Genomic DNA, 9549 nt, shown 5'->3' with positions numbered 1-9549 from the left:
ATTTCATGTCCAAGGGAATTATCTTCTATTCAGTCTGATGCCCTTTCATTATGCAGTGTATCTCTTTCTCTCTTTCTTCTTGCCTCCCAAAGTAACCCGTGGCTTTCGCCCTGAGAAGGCAGATTCCCCAGATCACCGTGGGCATGGCGATTTGATTATCATATAAAACATGCATCTTCGCTTCTCTAATTTGATGTCGCGGAAGCCAAATTGTTTGTTTGTTTTCGGTTATCCAGACGTGTACGGTTAGTTTCTTCTCTAATTTTCTATCTTCTTGCTTTTGGTGCTTCTTTGTGCCGCTAATATCATTTGAGCAAATGGGAGTCTTGGATTTTACATAAGAGCTGCATTTAGAAGGGCTATCCCAGATGCTTTTCTTCACCCGAGCAGAGAAGCGTCTTGTGCAGAACAATTGTTTTCCATAAAACAAAGAAAGCTTTCAGTATTTTCACGAAAACGTTTCTCTTTTTTGCTCTATTATTTGCCACTTTCTGGACAATGCAAGGACTCTCGTAGAATACTTTAACTCCATTTATGCCCTTCTGCAGAGGTAGGTTTGGGAAGGTATTTAGGAAGATAAACCTTGCCAGGTAAAAAGGCAGGGGAAGACATTCCAGGTAAGGAGAGGAGCGAGGCCATGGGCTCCCCCATCAGACCCTTGGTCTCTCTTCCCTGTGTCCTGTGAGGCTGGCTACTATTACGGCCTCACCAAGCAGCCCTGCCCTCTGGTTTTCGGGTTTGTAGCCAGTGGGAGGTCCTGGCAGGGGACTGCAAGGTTAGAGCAGTTGGACTATTTCTCCTCTCCCTCCCCTGCTCTCTGCAAGCCTACCCTGGCTCTGACAGCAGCTGCATTTTCCCTGGGCCACAGCTCCTGTCGGGGGCCCCTCCTGCGAGCTCCAACATATCTGCCAGCACCACCCCTCCCTCCTGCTCCTGGGGACACTTGCAGAAACTGGGGACAGCCCCCTGTTGTTGGTCACGGGGTGATCGGTTCCCTTAACCGAACCATCCCTCTGTCCATGGTCCCTAGGGCAAACTTCTGGCGAGGGTGCCATCATTTTCCTGTTGTGACCCTTGATGTGGATGCATCAGGGAGAGCAAAGTCGGGTGTGTTCAGGGACAGTCTAGTGTGGTCTGACCGGGGAGCTGAGATGAGGGAGGCCTGGAGATGAGCCTGGGGAATTAGGAAGGGGCCTTTTGAGGGTCTGCCCCATCCAGTCTGGGGTTCACCCTGTGGGCTATGGGAATCAGGTGTAGTTGGTAGAGTTAGGGTGACAAGGCCTGGCCTAGCCTTTGCAAGGGTCGCTCTGGTGCAGCAGAACAGAGGAGGGACTGGGAAGGAGGGACTGAATGCAGGGAGACTGGGCTGGGAGCAGTTGCTATCATATTTCACATCCCCTGGCTGCCCAGTGTTCAGATGATCAAACCCAAACTCCTAGTTGTGGTCTGCAAGGTCCTAGTTGATTTGGCCTCTGCCTACCAGTCTGGCCTCACTTATGCCTCCCCCCCCCCCAACTCACCACATCTTTGTCAAACTGTCCTTTTCTCCCCTGGCCAGGAAATAGGTCAAGTGCCTTCCAGCCCCAGGGCATTGTAGTTACTGTTCTCCTGCTGGGACACGATGCCCTTCTCACCGTTCAAGTCTCAGTTCAATGCTTACATTCCCCCAGAGCATTCTAACAGGGTGTGCTCTCTAAAGGGCCTTCCTCTGGAAGCCACATATTACTGGAGGCTTTCTCCCCATAGGATTTATTACTGTCTGGAACATTATCTTCCCTTCATTGTTGACTCATGTGTTATCTGTCTCCTTCCTGCACATAGAGTATGCCAGAGAGTGACCTGTTCTTACTCACCAGTGTATCTGGTGCCTAGAAGATTACCAGGAACAGAATAGATGCTAAATCACTATTTTTGGAATGAATGAATGAACCTATCTTTCCACTGGGCTCCCCTACATCTATCCCCTGCCCCCCTCAGACACACATTCCACCCTTTATCACTTCAACCCCATTCCTACATTTCTCTCACCAACAAAATAAGGACCTTTTCAGCAAAGACCATCACAGCTGATGCCAGAGGATGGCTCTATTGGGGGGAAGACACCCACGGGGAGTGGAATCTGATGTGGTCTTCAAAGAGAGGTGGGGGCTTGTCTGTGAGTAGCCATTTGGAGTGAATTCAAGTCCTAGAACACCAAGAACCAAACCCAACCAAAAAATCCAGACCAAAACATTCACAAAAGAAAAACAGTTGGATACTCTAAGTGTTTCTAGTGCGGTGTGACGACCACTCAGCAACTCAAAACAGCACTCACTCACCAGCTCCCAGTTCTGTAGGTCAAGAGTCCACACACACTCTTCTGAGCTCTGATCGGTGGACCTGGGGGTTCAAATCAAGGTGTCAGCTAGCTGGGCTCTTGTCTGAAGGCTCTAGGGAAGCTTTTACTTTCAAACACATTCAGGGTGTTGGGAGAATCCAATCCTTGGGGTTGTGGGACTGAGATCCCTTCTGGCTGGCTGTCAGATGCGATGTCTCACCCAGCTCCTTAAGGCCACTTGTCCTCATCCTCACAGAGCCCCTCCATCTTCAAGGGAGAAGCAGCGTACCAAACACTTTTCGCTCTTCAAATCTCTCTGACCTTACCTCTGCCAGCCTTTTCCACTTTGAAGGGCTCTTGTGACTACATTGGGCCCACCCAGTTAATCCAGGATAATCTTCCTATTTTAAAGTCAACCCATTAGCAACCTTAAGTACAACTACAATGTCCCTTTGCCTGTGTAACTTAACTGTAATGCCCGGAGCAAAGGTTGCAGGCACCAAAATTCTCCGCTGGGCATGGAGCCCAATGCGGGGCTTGATCTCACAATCCTGAGATCATGACCTGAGCCAGAACCAAGGGTTGGGTACTTACCCAACTGAGCCACCCAGATGCCCCTTAATAATTTTTCAAAGACTGATGAGTATAAAGCAAATGTCCTCATTGGGATGCTCTTTTTTTTTAAGATTTCATATTATTTATTTATTTTTTTTAAAGATTTATTTATTGATTTGAGGGGGGGGGCTTGAGCAGAGGGAGAGGGAGAGAGAATCCTCAAGCAGACTCCCTGCTGACCAAGGAGCCCTGTGCGGTGCCTAGGCCCCTGAGATCATGACTTGAGCTGAAATCAAGAGTCAGCCCCTTGACTGACTGAGCCACCCAGGCGCCCTGATTTTATTTTTGTTTTAAGTAATGTCTATGCCCAACGTGGGGCTCAAACTTACAACTGCAAGATCAAGAGTCACATGCTCCAGCTACTGAGCCCGCCAGGTGACCCTGGGATGCCATTCTTGACGGCCTGGAGCTCTTGTTAATCCAGGGCTAATGAACCCATCCTAGATGGTGATTTTCTCTCAGCTTCTCTAAGCATGGTCAGCAGATGGTTGACACGCAGAATCACAGGAGCACCCAGTGACTCCGAGTTGCTGTATTTCTGACTGGGGTCTAGACTTCTAGACTTCTTTGCAGTCCAGGGGAGTCTTAAGCCCTTGAGGGTGGAGCCATACCGTTCTCTTCTTCCCCTGTATCATGGCAAAACTCTGTCACCCCAACTATCAAGAGAAAAGTCACAAATCATTTCCTGAGAGAAATGCCAGGAGGGCTAACAGTGTCTAGCTCATGAGGAAGCCATTTTGGCTTCTATGTTAAGTCAGAGGGCTGTCTCCAACCCTGGGATGGGAGCCTGGAGTGAGGGAGGGGGGCAAGGGGACAGAGCCAACATGGCTGAGTAAGCGGTTGCTAGGTCCAGGGAATCAGGTTGTCTGCTCTACACAGAGACAGGCAGGTAGATAGGCACACAGTACACATTTCACTCAGGTCACTATCTGTCCTGAGGCTGGCCTCTCGGACAGTCAGGAGAGAGCTCTCTGAATTCCTGCCGCATCCTAGGAAGCAGAGCCAAGCCCAGTGGTAGCTTCAGCCTCGGGATGTCACAGCACAGATTCTTTCTGGATTTATCGCACTCCCGCCTTGAAGACAGATGCAGGGTTTTACCGCGTCCCGTGGACCGCGCTTCCTCCCTGCCTGCTTTGCTCACGCATCTCTTATCCCAGGCTTGCGGTGAAGTGTGTTGGCATAGATTCGGGTGCAGATAACAGCTGCTGGGAGGTGCCTGGGGAGGTATGAATTCGGGGCTGTCACTTCATTTCCCATTTAGGCAGCTGGCCAGCACCTAGGTGATTTTTCTGGATTTGCCACACGCACATCTGAAGATGAGAGGAGGGGAGGGTGGTCGGAACAGGGAAGAGGCTGGGTGCTGAGGAGAAAGGGCTTTGGAGGCAGCAAGCGCCAGACGTTGGACCCACACCTGCCACTTCCTGTGTGACCCTGGGCAAGTCATTCAACCTCTCTGGGCCCCCTTTGGTTATCATTAAAACACAGGGCTTTGATCTATTCCTCGTAGACCTGCTTTGTGGATTAAATGAAATAATATTACAGTGTCTATTAAAATGCTTATCATACTGTAGGCCTTCGTTTCTGTTAGGGCCTTTCCTCCAATATTAGAAACCTGCTTGGCAAGTTAGTTCACTGCTCAGTGCCTCAGTTTCCCCATTTGTAAAGCCGGGACAACAATAGTACTTCGTAGGGTTGCTGCGAGGCTTAAATGAATGAATTTCTGCAAAACTCACTGGGACGTGCTGAGCACATGAAAAGTGTTCAAGAGGCAAGCATGATAAATCACGTGCCTCCACTGTGTCGCTATCTCATCTAGGGTCATGAGGGAATGGGACAGAGAAGGCTGGAGCCCAGGATCCCAAGGTAGGTCCAGTCTCCTTAAGCATAAGGAAGTAACTACCCTTCTGCTTTTGTGGACTAACCTTCCTTTCCTGTCTGGGATGGGGGAGCCTTCCCCCGCAGGGAAGGCCCAGCTACCTGCCTCTTCTTTCTACATAAATTCAAGAGTGCAGACAAATCATGTTCGTGATCCACCGCGGCATAATAAATGATCCCAAAACTCAGCGGTTTAAAACAAACCACTTTTTGGTTTCTGGGGGTCAGGAATCTGGGAGCGTCTGGGTGAAGTGCTCGTGGCTGACGGTGTCTCAGAAGGTTGTGGCCAAGCTTGTGGTCAGAGTTGTATGACTCCGAAGGCCTGACTGGGACTGATGGACCTATTCCCAAGATAGTCACCCCTCTGCCTGTTGGCAGGAGGCCTCAGTTCCTCACCACCTCGGTCTCTCTATAGAATGCGGTGTCCTTAAAACATGGCGCTGGAGGGTGGAAGAGAGAGACGGAAGCAGCGGTATCTTTGTCTCTCGTGACGTAGCCTCAAGTTGGACACGTCATCATTTCTGCAATAGCCAGTGGGTTCGAAGCTAGTCATTAAGACCAGCCTACACTCAAGGTGAAGGGAATCAGGCTACATCTTTCAAAGGATGTCAAAGGTTGTCAAAGGATTTAAGGACGTGATTTAAAACCACTACACCATCATGCCGGTAATGAGAGGTGCGTGGCAGGTTAGGGAGGGAGGGTGATTCCCAAATGCGCCAGTGTCTTTCTTTGTTCTTTGTCCCTCTAACTATGCAGTTTACCTTTCTTGGAAAAAGATTTGAAATTGTCTATTTCTAGCAGAGTTAAAAATATGTCCAGAAATGGAACAGAAAATGCTTATGCTTCATACCACAAACTCTTTGCAAGTGCCTTCTATAAGCCATGTCCTGTACAGGGCGTCGGAAATAAAGAAGTGATTGATGCACATCCCTGCTCTCAAGACACTTGCTGTCCAACGGGGAGAGAGAGAGGTAGAGAGGAAGTTAGAATAACCTAGGACACCACACCTGAAACCAATATTATACTGTATGTTAACTGACTGGAATTTAAATAAAAATTTGAAAAACAAAAGAATAAAATAGGATAAGGGTAGTCTTTCCTCCTTGTGTTCCATTTCTATACCCTCTTCTTTCCCAGTACTTATTGCGGATAATATTTCCTCATTTATTTGGTTATAGTACTTGTTTATTACCAGTTTCCTTCTGGTGTATTCTCAGTGCCTAGCGCTTGACTGCTCCGTACAACGCTCAGTAAATACTCGTCGGTGAGTCACTGTGATGTGGGGCGTGTGGCAAACTGTGGCAGCAAGTAGGATGGATACCCACCCAGCCGCAAAGGAAGGCTCCCTGGGGGAAGGATCCTTTGTTGAGATTTGACATAGGAATAGGAATTATCAAGGTGGACCGTGTGTGTATTATTCCTGTGCTCAGGAACACCATTCCAAGCCAAAAGAATCTAGTACATTCAAGGGGCTGCAAACAGTTCTGTATGTTGGAGGCCAGAAAGAGGCAGGGGTTGGGGAGGGATGTGGAGAGCGAATTGCAGAGGGAGTAATGAGAGATGAGAATAAAGATACAACAGAACTGGGTTATTGAGAACCTACCTCGTGAGAAAATCTGAGGAGTATGGACTTTATCCTAAAAGCAATGAGGGAACTATTGAAGGTAGGGAAGTAGGGGAATGGCAAGGCCAGGGACCAAAGACTTTGTTGTTCTAGCAAGGATGTGAAGGGCCACCCCAGGCCCCACTTCTGAGGTCTGAGAGTGGGGCTACAGGTGCCCCAGGGGCCAGTTTCCAGAAAGTTACACTGCAGAAGTTATTTCCGGACCAGCTTTCTGCAGAGTGCATAGCCCCCCAATCCCCTACTACTCTAGGGGCGGGGGCAAGGACATGGAACACCATCTGTCTCAGGCCCACGAGGCCAGGCCCCCATCCAGTGGCCCTCAGAGCTCGTAGAAACCAAACCCTGCTGCTCTTCGTTCTCTGGCTCCCTTTCAGAAGCAGAGCTGGAGTGGGCGCTTCGAAGCCAATTACTGGAGCACAGAGACTGTGAGTTGGAAAACGCATTTTCCCTGCAACATGAGAAAATGTGCTGCTTCATTGGATCTCCCCTCTGGAATCATCTGTGGAACGTGCAGAATCACAGAAAAGCCGTTTTCTCTCGGAGACATATGGAAAACAGTTTGTTTGCTTGGAGGGAAATCATAACTTGTTGTGTTTTTTTCCCCTCAGAGGAAAATTAAAACTCTCACACATTAAGTCTTTTCAATCCCTTGTTTGTCTTGTGCTTTCGAACCAAAATGCAGGCATGGGGAAAGTGGTGCTTGTAGGTGAACAGGAAATCTAAGTTGGAAATCTAAATTACAGTGGCCAAACTATCAGAATTCCAAACTCGAATCACCCCTTCATTGTCTCAAGGGCAAGAACGGGGTCATTAGGCCACAACACCAAATGCCACATCTTTCACAGAAGAGAGGACGGCCTTGATTGCACGGTCGTGCCTGCATGGGGCGGGGGGGGGGGGGGGGAGTCAGAGTGATAAATAATGGCAGAGTGTGAAATCTCCAAACGTAATTTCCAAAGTAGTCTTGAAATAATCCTTCCTTTGGAGACCTGATATTCCCAGTCAAGATGGAAACAAAAGAAAATGGCCTATCTTTCATTTGGTTCACTGGTCCAGAAAATGGGCCCTGGGAAGATAAAGCAGAGCTGGGTGTTTGAGGAGAATAGAAGGAGCCAGTAGGCATTCGTTGGGGATTTTCTTTGCCTAAGCGTCTCCTCAACCTGGTCTTCCCCTCCCAGGAGACCCACTGGAGCTGCCTTCTTCCTCCCTTCAGGAGCTCCCTTTGGACAATCTGACGCTCTTTTCTTGGTAATAAGAGAAACCATATGCAGGGCTTCAGGGATACATTCTGAATGATGATTTATGCCAGCTTGTTCACAGCCTCCTCTCCCCATCCACAATTCTTCCAGAGAGCATTTACCTGATTTGGAAAAAGTTTATCAGCTCTCCCAGAGAACAGTGTGCCTCCTAACTGTGGATGAATGTAATTCTGATGGTTCTCTGACGGCTCCAAGCTTTACAAACTGAGTAACACAAATGTACAAAAAACTGCTTGACGACTTCTGAAGTTGATTACCCCTGGCCGGGGGGGGGGGCTGGGAGTGGGGGCAGGAGGTGGAGATTGACTCTCTGGATAGGCTATTTGAATAGCCTTGGGGGTATTTCCAGAAATTGGACTTACATGAGCCAAATTAATCATGCCCTCCTCCTTGAGAACATCTTACTAAGCACCTAATATGTGCCAAGAGCTTTACTCCATGCATGTAACGATTCACGCACACACAAAAAAACATGGCCGGTGAACCTCGAGCAAGGGGAACACATGAGGTGAACTCTGCATCCAGTCTAGTTTTCTGCCAGGGGACACTTTGCAAATGGCAGCACAAGAAAGTAGATCCCAAAAGGTAGCAGTGGTCTCACTGTGTGGAATCGACAGAGTTCAGGATGCTGAGGTGGCTGGAATTTATGGGGTAAGGTATCAAAGAAGAAAGGACTGAACAGAGAAGTTGCCTCAGAAATCTGTACTCAGGTCTTTGGCAAACACCAAGCTGTGCATGTACAGGCCCGGAAGGGCGAGACGGAGAAGAGAGGGAGAGACTGTGAGCTCGGGGGAGATTCTTGAGTTTACACAGTGATGGAAGACAGAGCTGCTAACACACTGTAACTATATTATCTATGTTACCGAACACTCTGGGCATTCAGTTGGGACCCCAGAAAGGCCAATCCAGAGAATAGGACTATTCTAGCCCGAGCACATGGACGATTCTTGACCCACCATAACGAAGCTTTAAAAAGCCTCAGTGGGGTGCCTGGGTAGCTCAGCCGGTTAGGTGTCTGACTTCGGCTTGGCTCGTGATCTCAGGGTCCTGGGATCGAGCCCCATTTGGGGCTGCCCACTCAGCGGGGAGTCTGCTTGTCCCTCTGCTCATGCACTTGTACCCTCCCTCTCACTCTCAAATAAATAAATACATAAATAAATAATAAATATTTTTAAAAATACAAAATCCTCACTAGGCCCATACTGGGCCACAAATAAATGAAACACTTGCCAAAGTAATACTCGACACTCAATACCCCACATTCTTCAAAAAGAAAATGACGTAACCCAAACTCAACATAATAGCATTCATAATGTCCAACATTCAAAAAAAAATGGTTAGACACACAAAGTAGCAAGAAAATGTGATCCTCGGTCAACCCAGAATTCTACCTCCAGCAATGGCCTTGATAAAAACAAAGGTAGAATAAAGACATTTTCAGGTAAGAGAAGTTGGATTAATCACCAGTATACATGCATAAGAAATGTTAAAGGAAGTTCTCCAGGCAGAAAGAAAATGATTGCACAGGATATCAGATCTATAGGAAGACAAGTATTAGAAATCGAAAATACGTCAGGTATAAATGCAACAGACACTCTTCTTATTTGTTAGTTTCTTCAAAAGACATTTGACCGCTTAGACCAAATATAGTAGCGAAGCATTGTGAGGTGTACAATCTATGTGGAAGCAAAATGTGTGGCAACAATAGCACAGAAGATTAAAAGGGGTAAATGAAAGTATATCATGTAAGGTTGTTGTATGTGAAGAGCTATGAAATCAGCTCAAGGTGGGGGCACCTGGCTGGCTCCGTCAGCAGAGCACACGACTCTTTTTTTTTTTTTTAAGATTTTATTTATTTA

The sequence above is a fragment of the Ursus americanus genome, chromosome 24 (genome assembly GCF_024610735.1).
Source record: "Ursus americanus isolate L20-20 chromosome 24, mUrsAme1.1.p, whole genome shotgun sequence".
Lineage (NCBI taxonomy): Eukaryota > Metazoa > Chordata > Mammalia > Carnivora > Ursidae > Ursus > Ursus americanus.
Note: the sequence above shows the minus strand (reverse complement) of the source record.